General features: G+C 38.9%; 1 protein-coding gene across 14 annotated transcripts in view; it reads right to left on the reverse strand.

Moving 5' to 3' along the window:
- RYR2 (ryanodine receptor 2) overlaps nucleotides 1-18,984 on the reverse strand; it is a 543,353-nt gene that overhangs the window by 388,669 nt on the left and 135,700 nt on the right. Inside the window, exon 1 of one of the 14 annotated variants that reach the window (XM_064487827.1) lies at nucleotides 1,690-1,880. The exons of the other annotated variants lie outside the window; for them this stretch is intronic. The gene's annotated coding sequence lies outside the window, so the exon portion shown is untranslated. Of the gene's footprint in view, nucleotides 1-1,689; nucleotides 1,881-18,984 lie in introns of those variants that run through there. 14 annotated transcript variants of the gene reach the window in all.

Here is an 18,984-nt window from a genome sequence, read left to right on the forward strand (position 1 = left end):
TAAGGGATTGCAGAAAATTAAACAAGTACAACAGTAACCAAAGGGGAAAAACATTAGCTACAGTAACCAGATTGCTAACCAGGCAGAGAGCTCCTACTGGAGGGAAGAGATCTCTCAAATATTCACTGCCCGTATATCATCTTATTATGACCTCTCAGTAATCCTCAGGAGGCCTCCCATATGGGAAGTCTCTCCCCTACTTTACAGCGAAGGCAAATGAAGTGCTTCTTGTCAGGTGACTTGTTCAAATCCCAACAAAGGAAGTGAAAATCCTCGCCTAGAATCTGGGTCTCCCAAAGTCAAGAGCAACACTTCCTCTGTTTCCACCACGTGGATGTGAATGCCACCAGTCACCTGTACTCTTCAACTTGGGAAACAAAACTGAGAGGTGGCATCTCAGCTAAGGAAACTACTTTCCAGACATGATTCCAGGTGAAACCTTTGGTTTGTGCTCTCCATCCCAGCAATGTAAAACACATTATGAATTTGTCAGCAGCGCCAAGGTCCACCGCCCTTAGCATAACTAAAACCCATTAGGTTGGCTCACTGTATAATGGTACCACGTGTGCTGTGAGAACATACTCGCCTAAAAGCCCCTTGGAGGACACTAAACATTGACAAGCCACAATAAAAACTTAGCAGAACATGTCAAAGGATAAAACTGTTTATTAGCAGACGTTGTAACTCACCACTCAGGAATACTGTACTTAGATTCAGCCCCTACTGCTTTATGACTTTGAACTCTTAGAGGTGAGGAAAGTATCTACGGTGCATTAGAAAATCTCTTCTGGCTCAGAAGTCCATCACCCCAAAAGTGTCATTCTAGCCCTGAGAATTTTCTACTGCAGAATTCTGAGAGGAGCTGCATGTTCAAAGCTCATCCCCCAACATAATAATCTTATTTTGCATGCCTTGTCCTTATTTTTAACCTTTTAAGACTCAAATCCTATATGTTTCCTCTTCTCTCCTGAAATAGGGTAAGTTTGCTCCCCTTTTCAGCTTCTTCCCTCCAGCAGGTCACCTGCTGAAAGCCACATGCGGGCAAAAACTATCTGGTCAAGGATAACTCAATTCCACCAGCAGAATGAAGAGGAGGAAATAGAAAACTAAAAAAAAAAATTCAGAATTTACGACGAACTCCAAGCTGAGGGCGAAACCTACGTAGATCCAGGCAACCGAAAACAGAACTCTAAGAACTCTAAGGGAACATTTGTTTTAAGTGTTGCCCATTTTGCCCACGAGAAGTGTCTCCGAGGCACTCATACCCGCGCTGACCAGTCCGTCAGAGTCGCACACACGACACAAAACGAGCCCGCAGTGCTCTTACCAAACCGCCCTCCGTCCCCCGAACAGAAACCTGGCCCCGCTCACCCTGAGCGCGCCGGCCGCAACCTCCTCTGGGGCTGACGCAGGCCCGGGGGGCTGGCGGAACGAAGCCGGCCAGGCCCGGGCCAGGAAGGCCGCGCCCTCGGGGACCCGAGGACGGGGGAGCGGGGGACCCGAGGACAGGGGACGGGGGAGGAGGATCCTAAGACGGGAGAGGGGACCAGAAGACGGGTGAGGAGGACGGAAGTCAGGGGAGAGGACCCGAAAATGGGTGAGGAGAATTGAAGTCAGGTGAGGAGGACGAAAGACGCGTGAGGAGGACCGAAGCCGCGGCCACAGCGGCCCCGCGGCGCTTCCGCTCACCACATCTGTAGAGCCCAGACCACCGCTCCTCGCCTCTGGCCCGGCACCGGCCTCACCGTTAACCTGAGGTAAATGCGTATCCACGACTGCGGCCACACCTCCAGAGACTGCGAGTCCCCACAGGCCGCACGGGCGGCAGTCCTGTCAGAATCCGCGCGCTCCCCAGGTCGGGACGCGCCTTCTCGGTCTTTCCACATCTGAGGCGCGCAGCGCGCAGGCGGCCAGACGACGGCAGAGTCCGCCAATGAGAACGCGGGTCCGCTGTCAGGTGACCGCAAGGACTCGTCTGATTGGTTAAGAGAAGGGCCGCCTTTCTCCTGAAGGAGCGGACGACTCAAACGCGTCAGCAGTAGCGCTGTTACATGTGCATGTGAATTAAGATGTTTTCTTTCCTGGCCTTTGAAAGGAAGCCAACTACAAAGTTTACACTTGAGGGCTTCCAAGCCTATTATGAATACGCTCTCACAGTGAAATTCTCAATAGGAGTTCCAGAATACTTTTTTTAAACTAAGAAACTTCAAAATTGGAATATAAAAAGAAATATCTACATAAAACCGAATCACTGTGTTGTACACCAGAAATGAACACAGCATTGTAAACTGACTATACTTTAATTTTGAAAAATTTCTTTTAATTTTAAATTTTAAAAGTCACTACATATTAAAAAAAAAAAAAAAAAAACTTCAAAATTGAGCTTGTTGATGTTCAAGGGGGGGCTACATGGCTTCAGACTTACTCTGAATGAAACCAGTACCTTACACTCCCAATTGATGGGATTCTACTAAAAACGCTTTTAAATTGTTTGAAATTCCTAGTCTTACTGGGTTTTAGAAGTCTTGAAGCCTAATACCCACCTTTACCTTACTTTTCTGTAGGTAGGCTGTTATAGAAATGGCAGGTGGTGATTTTAACTTTCACAGAAGTCATCAACTGGTGTTAAAACACACCGCGTTTATGCCTTATCTGTTCCTGCAGTTTGTTGGGGTAGCGCACAAAGACTGTCAGCCCTCCCTCTAATTATTTAAATCTATGGACCAGCTTCATAGCTTTACCTTCTCTTGTGTTTCCCTCCTTTTCTTTACATGTTAGTCTTTTTCCTCCTCTCAGGTATTTCTGGGATGGAGTTTTCTATTAGTTTCATTTTTCTTTCTTCTCCCACAAAAGGAATAGGACTATAATTCTATCTTGACTTATACCGTTTGTGTTTATTGACAACTGCTTTGTTCCTTTTACATTCCTTACTTTTCCCAAATATGTCATCTGTTAAATTATCTCCAGAAGTGTGATTTAATTTCTGTGTTCATCACGCACTTCTCAACTTTTGCAGTAACAAAATAGAGTTACCACTAAAATTCAACTGTACATGGTATTTACATTTTAGTACCCAACGGCTTTGTGCATTATTAAACTCACAGAATAGTCTCCTAGTTTATTTAGAGAATAAAGATTCCAAGAAAGATTTTTATATTCTTAGAAGACAAAAAAAAAAAAAAAAAAAAAAAAAAAACACAAAAAACAAAAAACTGTCTCCCTTGCTGAGCCATTCTTTTATGACCTACCTTTAAAGGCTGGAAGTGCTTGACCTAAGCCCCTCTCTCTTCTATAACCACAAATTCCTCCAGGAAGTTCTCACCCAAACCTTTGGTTTTTAATGTCATAATATAACCCAGTGATTCTCAAATCTCTGTCATCAGACTTGACCTCTCCTTAGTGTTCGAGACTAAGCTGCTTATTTGACATCTCTACTTGATGTCATAAACCCAGCACAGTCAAAAGAATACACTTAATATTAATGTCTTCCTTTCTCTATGCCTTTCAACCATCTTCCTCATCTCAACAATACACTCAAATCCAAAAATCTTTGATTCTTCTTTTCCCCTTACCTCTCAAACCCAATGCAACAATGATTCTGAACCCGAGTCCTTCTACTGCCCTGACTACCACCCAGTTCAAGCTCTGTCATTTCTCATCTTCTCCATCCCTCTCTCCAACGCAGCAACCAGTACGAAAACTAGAAACATAAATTGTGTAACATACTTGCTTACAACCACCCAATAGCTCTCCATTGAACTTAAAATAAGACCCAAATCTCTTACCCTGGCCTGCAAAGCCCTTAATGATTTGGCCCTTGTCAATCTCTCTGTCCCCGTCTCATGTCACTTGCCCACTTCACCTGCTAGATTCCAACCAGGCTCTTTCTGATCTGGGAACAACAATCCATTCTCATTCTCACTTTAGAGTCATTGCACCATCTCTTCTAGCTACAATGTCCCTTCCTCCACACGTCCAATGGCTGCTTCATCCTGGCTGTTCAGTAGTCAGTGAGGCCTTCTATGACCAAACCAATCTAATGGAGTTATCCTGTCATGTACCACCACCTTATCCTCCACAGTATGATCACTGTTAACTAAATTCTTTTCTGTCTTCCTCCACTAGAATGAAAGATACAGAAGATGATGAACTCTGTCTCAACCACTGCTCTAGCACCACAATTTGGGACATTGCTTAGCACACAGTAGGCACTCAATAAAGTGTTTATTAAATGAATTGAAAGAAGTGACTTTAAACATAACGAAACTATGAATTTCATGGCATTGATTTTTTTTCCTTTTCACAGAAAGTTATCACATTTACTAAAAGATCTCAAGTAAATATTTATTTTAGACAACTTTCATGGAAATCTGAGGCAGTAAAGAATATTAAAATGTTACATTACAATGCATAAACTATTCCAGAAGTTACAGTACCCTCAAACCCTACATGATATTAATTATACATTATGAATTATTGCATTGTCAATAATTAAAATGCAGATAACCCATACCTCAATGTCTCTTTACGTTATCTAAAACATATTTTATGTTTCTCTGGATTTAAGGAATCTAACCTCAACTTTATGTGAATTTTGCTGGCAATGTGAAATATATCACCAAGGTCTGCTCCTATGGTTTGGTCTCCAAATTTTCTGGACCCCATCCCTCTCGCACTATGACAGATCACATTTTTCATCGCACTATACTTATAGGAAGTAGTACTTATACGAAGTAATCCTCCCTCCATTCTTCTGGCTTTCCCCCTCCATTTTTGTTCCAAACACTGTAAATATAATTTCTAAAAGAATATTTTACTTAAGTCATTTCTCTGTCCAAAAAACAAACCCTATACTCTAATACTATTTCACTAACTCTTCTCACAAAGACTTTGCGCCCCAGGTTAATCAGTTCTTCTTGAAATCTTCAACTTATAATTCAGAGGTTGCCAACCTGTGGGCCTGGGATTATAGATTATAAGAAAGAATAAGTGAAACCACCATATATTCCAGGAGCACTGTCTGATACTGAATGATTTACACACTGAAAATGTCTGTCTATGCATATATATGTCTGTGTATGCATATGCCTTTGCATACACTATGTTTAAATTTATTTGACTAATCAAATAAAACATTTTATTTAAATATATAATAGTGTTTCTGAATTTGTAGTAGTATTTTTAGTCATGTTTCATTTTTTCAGTAGACATCAAATATACAACAACTATGACATTAAAGTCCTAAAAGTTTTTTGAAATTTAAAGGGGGCTCAATATTTTAAGTTCTATTACATTCTATTTCATCAATTGACCTCATAATACAAATACTACGCTGCCTATCCAGGTACCTCCCACACCAAAGCAATATCAACATACACTGCGTTAATAAAGTAAGACTTCCTGACCATCAACCCGCACTTTAAACATTAATGGGTCATCAGTTTCACCCACCTAAGGTCAGTAATATTTATATTTTAATTCAACTCACTTTTTATTCATCGACTGTTAAGCAAGTAATAAAAAAAAAGTATTAAAGTTATTCCTAAAAGCCTCTGTTACTTAACTCTGATAGATCTGGAAGCTGCTAACAGTACACTCATTAGCACTGATGGAAAATTGCTTGAGAACATCTCTAAACCAAAAATGAACAACAAAAAAATTTAAACATGAATTGAAACAAATGTTTAGAACACAGACCTCATCATTTCTTATGTTTAGATGTAGAAGGAGAGCCATTATTTCACATTGTACTAGTAAATTTACTACCTTATTGATTTTAGTCTATTTAACTTATTGCTTACTAATACTGCCAATTTCACTTTATTCTACAAAAGTAAAAATGGGAGACACTCAATGCAAGCAGTCAACTCCTTAAGTAAATAATAATGAAAAGTAATGTATTCAACGGATATAAGATGTCAATATTTTAAAAACCGTATGTCAAAAGTTGTTCCATTCAAAAATCATTCCAAATGTGTTCAATTACCCTTAGAAAACTGACCTAAACCCTCAAAATACGTCTCACATAGTAGGTAAGCTCTGTATTTATGAGAAGTGAGTCTGTTACTAAATGTGTTTGTACAAAGAGCACACCCGAAGACAACTCAAACCCACGGAGCTTGTAAGAGCGGGGCGACCTATCCAGTAAACATGCTTTCTGTATAGCCATGCTCTGCTGATCCCTGTGTCCTCCCTGTAGATAACTGCACTTATTCCTCAGGGCTTGACTTAGGCACCACTGAACCCAAAGCCCTGAGACCGAGTAAGGTGACCTTCCTGTGGGTTCCAGTGGCATCTTGTACCCAGATACCACTTATGACATGTAAATGAAGACTGATTTTCTGTCTCCACTCCAGGCATGAAAGTTCAACAACAGTAGGGAGTGTGTGTTATTCACCATTTAATCCCTAGAGCCTAAAACTCACTAGATGCTCAATTAATCCTTGTTAAATGAATAATAAACAACTATTCAAAAATTCACAGAACACATATGAAATTTGAAAGTGAGAGAGAATCCTTTTAACTGAAAACCCGTAAATCTCCAAAACTGACTCAAACTCTGTTCCTTCTGGAAATATAAAATTCACAACACTGTTTATAGGTTATGTTGACTTGTAATTAACTTTAAGAGAAAGAAACTCTCCTAGAAATCTATCCAAACTCATTTTTAGCATCTATTCACATTTAATTTTCTTCAGTGATTGAAAACAACTGAATGGCATCCTAATGAATAATAATAAACAGTAAAAACCACTGGTTATATCTACTGTACACTTACAGAGGATGCTGTTCAAAGAACTTTTTATCTATCCCCTATAGTCATTATAATGATAGCGTAAGGCAAGTACAATTACCTCACTCATTCTGCAGCTGAAGATACTGAGAGACAGGTATTATGCCAATAATGGACCCTGGCCACATACCCTGTAAGCCCCAATAGGTATAAATACCATCCTGGTGTTTCTGCCGCTGTTAAACTGATTCTCTTTGACAAACAAGTAATCAGTATTGGGCAGGCGGCATGCACATAAATTAAACCACTGGGATTTGAGGGAGCAGGGCTCATATTTTTTTCTTACAAAAGCATGACTTAACTTATCCTGAGTCACCCAGGAAAGCAAGTCAGCTTCATTTCAGGTGCACTTGATTGGCAGCAGCTCCTTGGAACAAGGTACTGAAAAAATACCGAGAGACTATGGGAAAATCAGAGAGGAAAGCTACGCATGGAATTTCAACATCTCCGTAAGTATGAGAGATGGAATAAATCCTGAAACTCAACGTAGGGCTTATGTTTTATGCAAATTGAGGCCTATGAACTGAAAGACTGGTGGTAAACTTCAGTCACCAAGTCCGAACCACTCCCAGTAAGCTCTCAGAGTTGCAGCGTAGTTCTCTAGTGCTACTAACCTTAGCTCCTCTCTGTTCCCATCTTCCTGACCGCCAAGGTGACTGTCTTATCCCCACACTAAACCCTGAATGACAATAATTCCCAGTAAAGCAATTTCTGCTGCAGGCTTTTAAGGCATGACCTTGAAAATGAAAATCTAACAAGATAAAAAAATTATTATTCACAACATCAGAATTTCCCAGATTAATTACTTAAGTGTTTACTGATTATTTTTTTAAATGTTCTGGCTACAAGTCAAGTATCATTTTCCATTAGCTCTTTTCTAACGGAGAACTTCAGAAGTACAAAACAGTATGAAAGTATTATAATAAACACCCATGTTTCAACACTCAACTAAAAAAAAATTATTACATACACAGGTGAATTCAACCAGGTGGGTACCCAGCCCTGATTTTCTTCTGTTTGCTTCCCTGAAGCAGTAGTAACCATTCTGCTGAATTTAGAATTTATTATTCAAGGGCACTGTTTCACAATAATATTACATGTCTACATTCTAATACTAATTACAGAATTGTTTTTCATGTTGTAAAATGATATAAATGGTATCATAATACATATGTTTGTAATTTTTTTATTTTTGCCCAACACTATGTTCTTGGAATTTATTCTTGTTGATATGTATGGTTATATTTTCACTGTGTGCAGTATAACCTTGTTTGAATAAAGTACAATTTGATTATTAATTTCCCTACTGACAAAATTTTGAGATCCTTTTTTGTTTATATGTGTTTTAAATAGAGTTTACTTTTTAGAACAGTTTTAGGTTCATAGCAAAATGGAGCGGAAAGTACAGAGAGTTCCCATATACCCTACCACACACACACACACACACTCGCACCCACATGCGCACGCGCACACATACACACAGAGCCTTCCACACCAGAGTGGTACATCTGTTACAATCAGTGCACCTACACTGAAACATTATTATTACCACCCAAAGCCCATAGCTTACATTAGAGTTCACTCTTGGTGCTGTCCTTTCTATGTGTTTCACCAAACGTACAATGATGTATATCCACCATTATAATAAAACACAGAATAGTTTCACTGCCCTAAAAATCTCTGTGCTCCACCTCTTCATCCCACCTTCCCTGTAACACCTGGCAACTACTGATGTTTTTCCTGGCTCCATAGATTTGCCTTTTCCACAATGTCAGAGTTGGAATCCTATAGTAGGTAGCCTTTTCAGATTGCCTTTGTCCTTAACGTAAAGTAATAAATTAACTATTACTGAAAATTCATGGGACCAAATCCACCTTCAATCTGTGTAAGATTAAGCATTACTACAGTCACAAATATGAATACTTACTCTGGTAACATTAAAAACATTAATTCCTTGAAGCAGGAAGACAATACCTGTGCGTTCTTTGGAAGATACAGCAGGAATTTTTTCAAAAAAAGCCAAATGAATTAGCACACTGTCAAAACTGACACATCAATATTAATTAGGTCATCAGTCCAAAGAAGGAAAATCAGTCAAAAATCAACCAACATTAATTAATCATCTACTTCCCTCGGAAGTGTTATTATCATGCACTTGAGATACAAGACAGATGAGACGCTGCCTCTGCCTGCAGGTGCTTTCCCGCTTATTATTTCGTAATAGTTTCAGAAAGTAAATTTAAAGGGTCATGTGATTTAGCAACAAGAGATGCAGTAGAAGAAGCAATTCATTATGCTTGAATGGGGGGAAGAGGGGGATTTGTCCAGGGAGGAGGGGAATGCAAATAAACGCAGGAGGGCCTCGCAAAGGAAGAGATACTTGACAGCTGCCTAGAGGGTGAGCAGGCTTCCCTCAGGAGCAAAACCTATGCAAGGGCGTTTCAGGAAGGGAGAGAGCAGAGCACACCCAAAGGCAAGCTGTCTCTCAGTAAACTCAATCAGGCTGGACTGACTGTACCTCCGGGGACGTTCATGCATGTCCAAATACACAAACCAGCATGGGAGGACAAAGATTCACTCCCTGATCAAATTCTCACCAGGCTCCCCCAAACCCTCTTCTCCACGAGGCCTCAACCTTGGCCTAAAAATCCCACAGACTCTCAACAAAAATGATTTTGCCCATCCCTGACCCCTGCGCAGTTCACGTTAAAAGACCTAAACACCAACATGTTTTCTAATAGCTGAAGGCCACATCCTTAGAATGACTCTAACCAAGCCCCAGCCAGAAAGGGCCTGCATGAGAAAGCTGAAGGCTGCCAAAAGAATTGCTTTTGCCTTAGCATTTACTAAAAGGGCCTGACAACTGCGACTCCTTCCTCTGTCCCTTCCAGATAGACTGGTATCTCCTACAACTTGAGAGTGTCTTTCCTAAGTACCTGAAAGCAATGCCTTTGAAGTGTGATCGCCAGGAAGGATGGAGCCCCTGTCTCCAACTCCCTTCAATGCCTGCCAGCCAGCAGACCCAGCTGGCCTCATCAGCATTTATATCGAGGACCCCTTTGTAATGTTTCACTTCTCTGATGCTGACAATTGATACGGAGCTCAGTTTATGCTGGGCTCTCCTCCCCACTGCAATAGTACAGTACTGATTAAAATCTGTCCTGACCATTTTAACTAGTGTCTGGCTTTGCTTACCTTTGATAGTAACAGAACAGGAACTAATGCAATCCATAGTCCTAAAGCCTTCAGTAACTCTCTTTGTCTTTCAAATGTAGTCCTGCTGGTTGCTTGGCACTTGAAGCCCTGCCTGAGCCCAGCAGAACAACTGGGAATTCCCAGAAGAAGGCTGCTTCTTCTGTCCTTTGTCCTCATCCTCCTTATGACATGAATCCTTCCATATCACACTCTATTCACCTATTTTTATACTGAACTCATTTATTCTCCCCTTCATTCATATGTCAAACACATTCATTAACTGATTAACTACCATTTGTCAAGACTTCCCACTCAAAGTCCATGCCTCTACTGTCATAAAGCTCCACTAATAGCTCCAGCCAGAGTATCTTCTTTCCCAAACGAGGATAGGGTGAGTACATTTAACCTACAGGCAGAAATTTTTTCTTCTATTATATCTTTGACTATTGCTCCTATAGTATGCATCCTAGCAATTTCATCAGGAACATATTTTCCATATATTATATTTTGGATAGACCACATGATAGTCCACAGGCCAAATCTGGCCCACTGCCTGTTTCTGTACAGCATGAACTAAGAGTGCCTCTTACATATTTTAATGCTTGAAAAAAATCATAAGAAGAATATTTTATAAACATAAAAATCAAGAAATTCAAATTTCAGTGTCCATAAATACACTTTTTTTGGAACGCAGCCATGCTCATTCGTTTACATACTAGTTATGGCTGTTTTCATGCTACAGTGTTCCAAGAGTAACTAGCTCTAACAAAAAAATTTATTACTCACAAAGCTTAAAGTATTTGCTATTTGACTCTTTACAGAAAAAGCATGACACCCCCTGTATTAGATAACTATTTGCTGCTGCAGTGTGTTCATTCCAGTGATGGTTAAATAAGAAAAGTATCATATGATATCACTCATATGTGTAATCTAAAAAAAAAAAAGAAAGAAAGGAAAAAGAAGACACTAATGAGCTTATCTATAAAACAGAAATAGATTCACAGACAAGGTAAACAATCTTATGGTTACCGGGGGAAAGGTGGCAGAAAGGATAATTTGGGAGTCTGAGATTTGCAAATGTTAACCACTATATATAAAAAGAGATAAAAAAGATTTCCAGTCAAGATGGCGGAGTGGTAGGACTACGAGCTTGCTTCTCCTCACGACTACAACGAAACCACAATGGAATGCTAAACAGCCATCGAGAAAAAGACTGGAACCTAGCAAAAAAGATCTGCAACTGGAAACATAAAGAGGGAACCACAGCAGGAAGGTAGGAGGGGTGTACTCACCATATAATCAGGCCCCATACCCCCCGGGGGGGCGACCCACAAGCTGAAGATTTGTGAAGTCCCAGAGGCCCTCCCACAGGAGGGAGAGCTCTAAGCCCCAGGTCAAGTTCCCCAGCCTGGGTCTTGTATTGGGAAGAGAAGGAGACCCCAGGACATCTGGTTTCGAAGGCCAGTGCGGCTTGGTTCCAGGAGCCCCGTGAGACTCAGGAAAACGGAAACTCCATTCGCCTAGAAAGTGTACACGAAAACTCACGTGTGCCAGGTCCAAGGGCAGTGATTTTGTAAGAAACTGGGCCAGACCTGCCTGCCATGAAAGACATGGAAGAAACTTAAAAGATCTATTACTAAATGAAAAAAGCCAGTCTGAAAAGCCTACAAACTGTATGATTCCAACCAAAGGACCTTCTGGAAAAGTCTCAGCTACAGAAACAATAAAAAGATCGTGATTTCCAGGGGTTTGGGGAGAGGGAGGGAGGGAGGGGTGAACAGATGGAGCACAAGGGATTTCTAGGGTGATTAAGTGATTCTGTGTGATACTATAGTGTGTCTACATGTCATTATGCATTTGTCAAAACCCATAGAACGTACAACACCAAGAGTGAACCCTCATGTGAACTATGGACTTTGGTTGATAATAACGTGCCCATGTGGGTTCATCGCTTGTACCAAATACGCCACACTGATGAGGGATGTTGAGGGTAGGGGAGTATATATGTGCGGGTGGGGAGGGCTGTGTGCGAGCTCTCTGTATTTTCTGCTCAATTCTGCTGTGAACCTGAAGCTGCTCTAAAAAAATAAAGTCTATTAATTTAAAAAAAGAGATTAAAAAAAACAAATTTCTTCTGGATAGCACATGGAACTATATTCAATATCCTGTAATATGAATATGAAAATGAATATATGTACACATATGCATGACTGGGACATTAAGCTGTACACCAGAGACTGCCACACTGTAACTATCTTCAATTAAAAAAAATCATACTCTCAGATCTAGAAAGGAAAGTGGTGTGCAGTTTTCAGTTTTTTACAGGCATCCATTTAATTCAGCTCTGATCTTATAACTTGGCAGCTTCTCCTTCTGCAATGCTGTTCCTGTCTCTGCATGTGCCTTTACTACTTCTCCTGCATCCAGAATGCAGTGGGTCCTCCCCAGCTCCCTACCTCCCTACCAGCACCCACAGCATTTGGTGGGAGTCTTAGATGTCACAGGATGGCAGAGGGTACAAAGCTTATTAGCGCAGCCCATGCTTGCACCAGAGGCGGAGAGGCTGGATGGATTAAAGTGTCTGCCAACCTTCCCACAGTGTTTGAGGGAAATCTACGTGTGGCAGAGGTGAACTCCATGTAAGTTTTTCTCCAACTGGTTCCATCTACCTTATAATTAATGGATATCTCTCTCAGATTTTAGATTCAAATGTTTTTCAGTCTAAGAGTTCACTTTCTTAAGTTTTCATTTCATTTCAAGAACTACTTGATCAGAAGCTCATCTTTAACTACAATGGGAATTTTTTAAAATCTCTAACATATTCCAAGAATGAGTCTTTAGCTCATAAGACAATTTACTGATGCTGTATTATTAAAGTATTCCATAAAATGCTTTCTACTTTGGGGATTTCAATTATGTCATCTTCATCTTTTTGAATTGCCATCCTGTCCTAACTGGGTAGCAGCATCAGTGTGCATTGAAAACACCAAGAATTATTTCCATGCAACTTATAAGTTATAATTTAACAAATGGTTCCATTCTGGCCAATATAATAATATGCCAAAAATTGTTAGACATTTTCCTATAATTCTTGTGTTCTATCAGAACTTTACACATGCAATCAATTATCTTCATAGACTGGATATTCATACATCATAAGGCTACTTACTTCCTTTCTGCCACACCTAACATGTACTACATTTTCCTCTTAAAGTTTTTGGGGAAAAAAAGACTTACATAACTAAAACACAAGGATTTTGAGAAACAAATATGGCTATTAATAATTCATGTTCTTTCCCGAACACACTGGCTTCCTTTTACCTTCCTTTGGCCCAAAATTCTGTGAAAGTCACAGTGAATAAAGTAAATAGAACAACAGAACAGCAATAATGTTAATATTTATTTGCCTATAATTATGCTTTATTCCTTCAATTAATTTTTAGGAAAAACACTGAGAAAGTACCTGACATTTAAAAGGTTTCATAAATTGTATTTTCAAAGTGACTCTTACATCATCCCGCATTTATCTCACACTGACATTTTTATTATTCAAAAATTCTCACTTGAAGAAGAAGAGAGCTTCATCTGGAATATCACAATGATTATGCATCATTAATACGCTAATGCATTATTTATCACGGTGAATGATATCCTGAAACGAGAAGTCACTGATGATACAATACTGCTCTATCATGTTCCATTATGGGAAGAAAGACTTTTAATTAAAGTGACGCTATAGAAATCAGAAGAAACAGAAAGAACTCTCGATATTATTCTATCTACAAGGCTCAACTACTTTTTGGAGGCCTGATAAAAATCAGCAGTGTTGTTTTATAGGCATGGTAGGTTTGGACCAGTCTTAGAATCATTGACGAGTTGGACTGAAACAAAGCTTAAAGATCTTCTTACTGTATCTCTCCTGAGTCCACAAAGAATAACACCAGAAAATTCTGCTTGCAGGACTAAGATCATTAAATAAGAATCCTATTTTTTATGAATCTTTTTTAGGGACTCTTCATGACTATTGATAAATGATTGGCCTAAGACAATCACTGGTCCCCTTTCGAACTTACTGTAAACTTGTGTTTGGATGTGTGTGTATGTGTGTGCACAAGAGTCATTCCATATGTGTGTATGCTTCAGTGTAGCTAAGAAGGCTGTGGACACATTGATTTTATAACCAGCTATTTTATAGCGGTCTCTCCTAAGCCCATCTTTGGTAGCAGTTTTTCCATTGACTCATTTGGGATTCTTAGATATACAATCAAATCATCTGCAACTAGAGATAGCTTCACCTCTTCATATCCACATTTAAGTCTCTATGTCTAATAACACGGGCTGATACCTCCAACGCACACAGGCACAGCACAGAGATACTGAACATCCATCTTTCACTTACACCCAATTCTGACCACTAGTGTCTCCCTGTAACTGAGGTGCTGAACTGAAGTGTGTGAGTGTGTGTGTGCTTGTAAAATAAGTGTTAAGGAGCTACCCACCAATTCCTATTTTATTATTTTCCAAAACATAGATTTTCTGCTATCTTAAGAGATGTCCAAAGGCTTTTCCTCCTTAGCTCGACTGATATGAAGAATTATTTTAATGGCATTTTTGGGCATTGAGCCACTCTTGGATTCCTGGAATAAACCTCACTTGGTCACGATGTATGTTTTAATGCAACATTGTTTTCTGTTAAAACATATTTTACTTTGGATTTCTGTATCAATATTCATAAGGAAAATTATTTTATAATTTTCCAAAATAACTTTTTAAGATTTTGGAATCCTTGTTATACTTAGCGAAATCAATTTGGAAGTTTTCTTCCTTTTTGTATCTTTGGAATAATTCAAGCTGCGTAGTTAAGTAGGGGTTTATCTGACCCTGGTGCATTTCTTGTCAGGAAATTCTTTTCTTACTTTATTTATTTTACGATAATTAGTCTGTTTAGACTTTCTGCAGTGCATTTAATTTTTCTACAAAATGATTCATTTCATGAAGATTTCTAAGTCAACTTGCATGTAAGTGAATTAATGGCCTTTCAAGATTTTAATTCACTGTTTTGACCATTCTCCCTCTTGTACCCTTTTGTAACTTCTAATATTTGAATATTTGTACTTTCTCCCTTTTTCTTGATTAGTCTATTGATGTTTTTCAAAGAAACACTTTTTAAATTAACTCATCAGTCTCCTTTGTATCTTTATTAATCCCATCCTGCTATTATTCTTCTAGTTTCTTATCTGCCTGTTTAATTCATTCTTTTTTTCATTTTTATTAATACATGCATTTAATACTAAAAATTTCCCCCTAATAACTTCCTTCGTTGTGCCCACATAGTCTAAAACACCATGTATTCATTTTCACTATGTTCAAGAACTTCTTCCCCTTTGACCCAACATTTATTTAATTCTCAGGTAGAAGGGATTTTTATGGGTTTGGGGCTTTTTTTGAAAACTTAATTTTTAGTTTTATTCTTTTATAGTCATGTTTGAAGTATTGCTATTCTTTGGGATTTACTGAGCTTACCTTTATGGTCTAAAACATGGTCAATACTCTTTAACACTGCATTTAAAAATGTCTACTATTTCTGGTGTTAAGACTTCGACGTATCTGTACATGGTCAAGCTCACTGACCTCTGTACTAGGCATCTGTTTCTCTTTTCTCTTTGTATCTCCAATAGTTCATGAAAGCTGTTTCTGTTACTGGATGCACACAGCTATTTTAACTTCCTTGTGAAGTGCACCCTTTACCATTACTAAGTGTCCTCTCTTATCTCTTTTAAAGTTTTTTGGTCTGAATTGCACCGTGTCCAGCCATAAGGACACCTGCTCTCTTTTTGATTTGCATGTCTCTGTATAACCTTATCCATCCTTTTATTTTTATTTTTCCAAACCTCTCAGCTCTAGTATACATGGTGTCAAATTTGGCTTTGTTAGTGAATCTTAAAATCTCAAGTTCTTCTTATTTTGATAGGTAAGTCAAGTCCATTTACAATTATTTATGATTAATATGTTTGGGGCTCAATTCTCTTATATTGTTAAAATATGTATTTTTGTTTAAAGTGAATATAAATACATAATTTCACCTTTATTTACAATGGATTTTTTCATGTATTTAAAACACTGGGTGTGTCTATCACTTGTGGAATCTACATGTATCTACCCTTCACTATGTGGTCTATTTTATTTGTGCAGCACTACGCTCTCTCTTATCTTTACGTCATATCCACATTAAAGATACAGATATAGGTATCTTTTGCTTAGGATGTTTTGTCTACCCTTATACTAGTATCTTTAAATAATGCGTTTAAGTCCCACTGGTTTTGGTTACTGTGTGTTCTGTGAGCAACACTAAGAACAGCTCAAAATGTCTTCTTTTGTCCTTCTCTCCCAGCATTTAACTTGAAGTTAGATCTTTTACTTTCAGGTAATACCCACAAGGCAATCAGAAAGCTTAATACAGTTTTTCGAAACTCTCCCCATTCTTCTCCCATTTTGGGGTAGTTGTCAGAGCATAGAGCCATCACACGTGATACGCTCTCCTTTAGAACCATCCTGAGTGCCGGCATCTCAGGCGAGTGTGTAGTGCGTACTCACCACCGTTCCTTGTCCAGTCTTCCCTGGACTTTGGATGTCTCCAGTAAATTCCCAAAGAAGGGGTCATGGGGACAAAACCCCTAGATTTTTCCATGTTCACAGTAGTGTGTTTATGGCCTTTATATGAAAAGTCAGTTTGCCTAGAATTCTTGACTCATATTTTCTTTCCTTAAGTTTCCTAATATGTTACTCCATCACTTGCCATATAGCACTGGTGCTAAAGATAAGTCTACACGGATGACTGAAACATGATGCCATGTGCACCAGAAATTGATGCAACATTGTAAAATAACTCTACTTCGATTAAAAAGCAACTTTTAATTAAAAATGAATAAAATAAGTCTCATGGAAATCCAACTTTCTTTCCTTTAAAAGCAACTGGGTCTTTTTACCTGGATTCAAAAGATTTTTTTTTTCTTTACCTTTGAAATCCAATAGCTTTACACAATATCTGTCTTGGCCAACCAAGAAGTTGGTTTGCTGGTGTGCACTGTGCATCTTCACTGTGTAGCTTTAGGCAAGCACTCTTCACTTCGGTTTCCTTCCCGGGGCCACTTTTTGTAAGTACATTCTCCTATGCCTAGGATCTTCTGTTAGCCTTCTTATTTAAATACATTATTTTTATGGCATATTTAGGTTCACAACAAATTTGAATACGAAGCACAGAAATTTTCCCATATACTCCCTGCCCTCACACATGCTAAACCTCTCCCACTATGAAATCCCCCAGCAGCCTGTACATTTGTTATTCGAGATGAAACTACACTGACAAATCTAACCACCCAAAGTTTTCACTCTTAGTACTTTACATTCTGTGGGTTGTAACAAACGTATAACGTCATGCATCCATCATTACAATATCATACTGAACAGTTTCTCTGCCCTAAAAATCCTTCGTGCTCCCCCTACTCATCCCTCCTCCCTAATCTCTGGCAATCATTGGTCTTTCTGCTGCCTTCCTAGTTTTGCCTTTCCCAGAATGTCATATAGTGGAATCCTACAGTATGCAGCCTTTTCAGATTGGCTCCTTTCACTCAGCAATAAGCATTGCAGTCTCTTATATGTCTTCCCATGGGTCAATAGCTCACCTCTTTTGACTACTGAATAATATTCCACTATGTATATACACCACGGTTTTCTTACCCATTCCCCTACTGAAGGACGTGCTGGTTGCTTCCAAGTTCTGACAATTATGAATAAAGCTGCTATAAATATCCAACTACAAGTTTTTGTGTGGACATTTAAATTTTCAGCTTCTTTAGGTAAATACCAAGAAGCATGATGGTTGAATCGTATGGTAAGAGTATGCTGAGTTTCATAAGTCTCCAAACTGCCTTCCAAAGTGGCTGAACTACTTTGCATTCCCATCAATGATGAATAAGAATTCCTGTTACTTCACAACCTTGCTAGCATTTGATGTGTCAGCATTCTGGATTTCGGCCACTCTGATAGGTGCAATGATATCTTACTGTTTTAATTTGCACTTCCCTAATGACATATGATATGGAGCAGCTTTTTGTATGCTTATCTGTGATCTGTATACAGGCATCCTCTGCTTTCCAAAAGTCTGCTATATGCCACTTTGCTTTTAGAGAAGAGCTATGTTAGTACCTGGTTTGCTAATTAAAAGAAATCAGAAGAGAAAGCAGGACACTAATTAACTCGTCTACAAAATAGAAACAGACTTGCAGACATAACAAACAATCTTATGGTTACCAGGGAAAGGGGGCGTGAAGGGATAAATTGGGAGTTTGAGATTTGCAAATGTTAACCACTATATATAAAAATAGATAAAAAACAGATTTCTTCTGTACAGCACAGAGAACTATATTCAATATCTTATAATAAGCTTTAATGAAAAAGAATATACAAATGTACATATATATATGCATGACTGGGACATTATGCTGTACACCAGAAATGCGCACATTGTAACTGACTATACTTCAGTTTAAAAAAAGATATTAAATAATAATCATGAATACAAAAAAAATCAAAAGAGGATTTTTACTTTTATAAAAAAAGCAAAAAGAGGAAAAAGCATTCAGCTTTTGTTCTGCAACAAGCCATTACAGATCCAGTCCACCCCCTGAGAAACAAGAGGGGCCCCGCCAAGCTCCTTCCCCAGACACTGTACTCAACCTCCCAGCATCAAGTAGCCATAGCTCTGAACTGTGTCTGTGAGCATCTGTGCTTTATCTCAATTTAATCTGTGCATCTGTTAGCAAGATGCTTCCAAAGGTAATTGCTTCTTCTCTTTAAGGCATCTTGCCTTACAAAAGGTTGCACAAGGATGGTCTGCTTTCAGACAGCAGGGAACACCTATAGCCTGTGGTGTCTATTAAGGTCTCTGGTGAGTTTTTTAACCAAGTTGCTTTCTTACATTTGAATTTTAAGAGTTC

The sequence above is a fragment of the Camelus dromedarius genome, chromosome 8 (genome assembly GCF_036321535.1).
Source record: "Camelus dromedarius isolate mCamDro1 chromosome 8, mCamDro1.pat, whole genome shotgun sequence".
Classification (NCBI taxonomy): Eukaryota; Metazoa; Chordata; class Mammalia; order Artiodactyla; family Camelidae; genus Camelus; species Camelus dromedarius.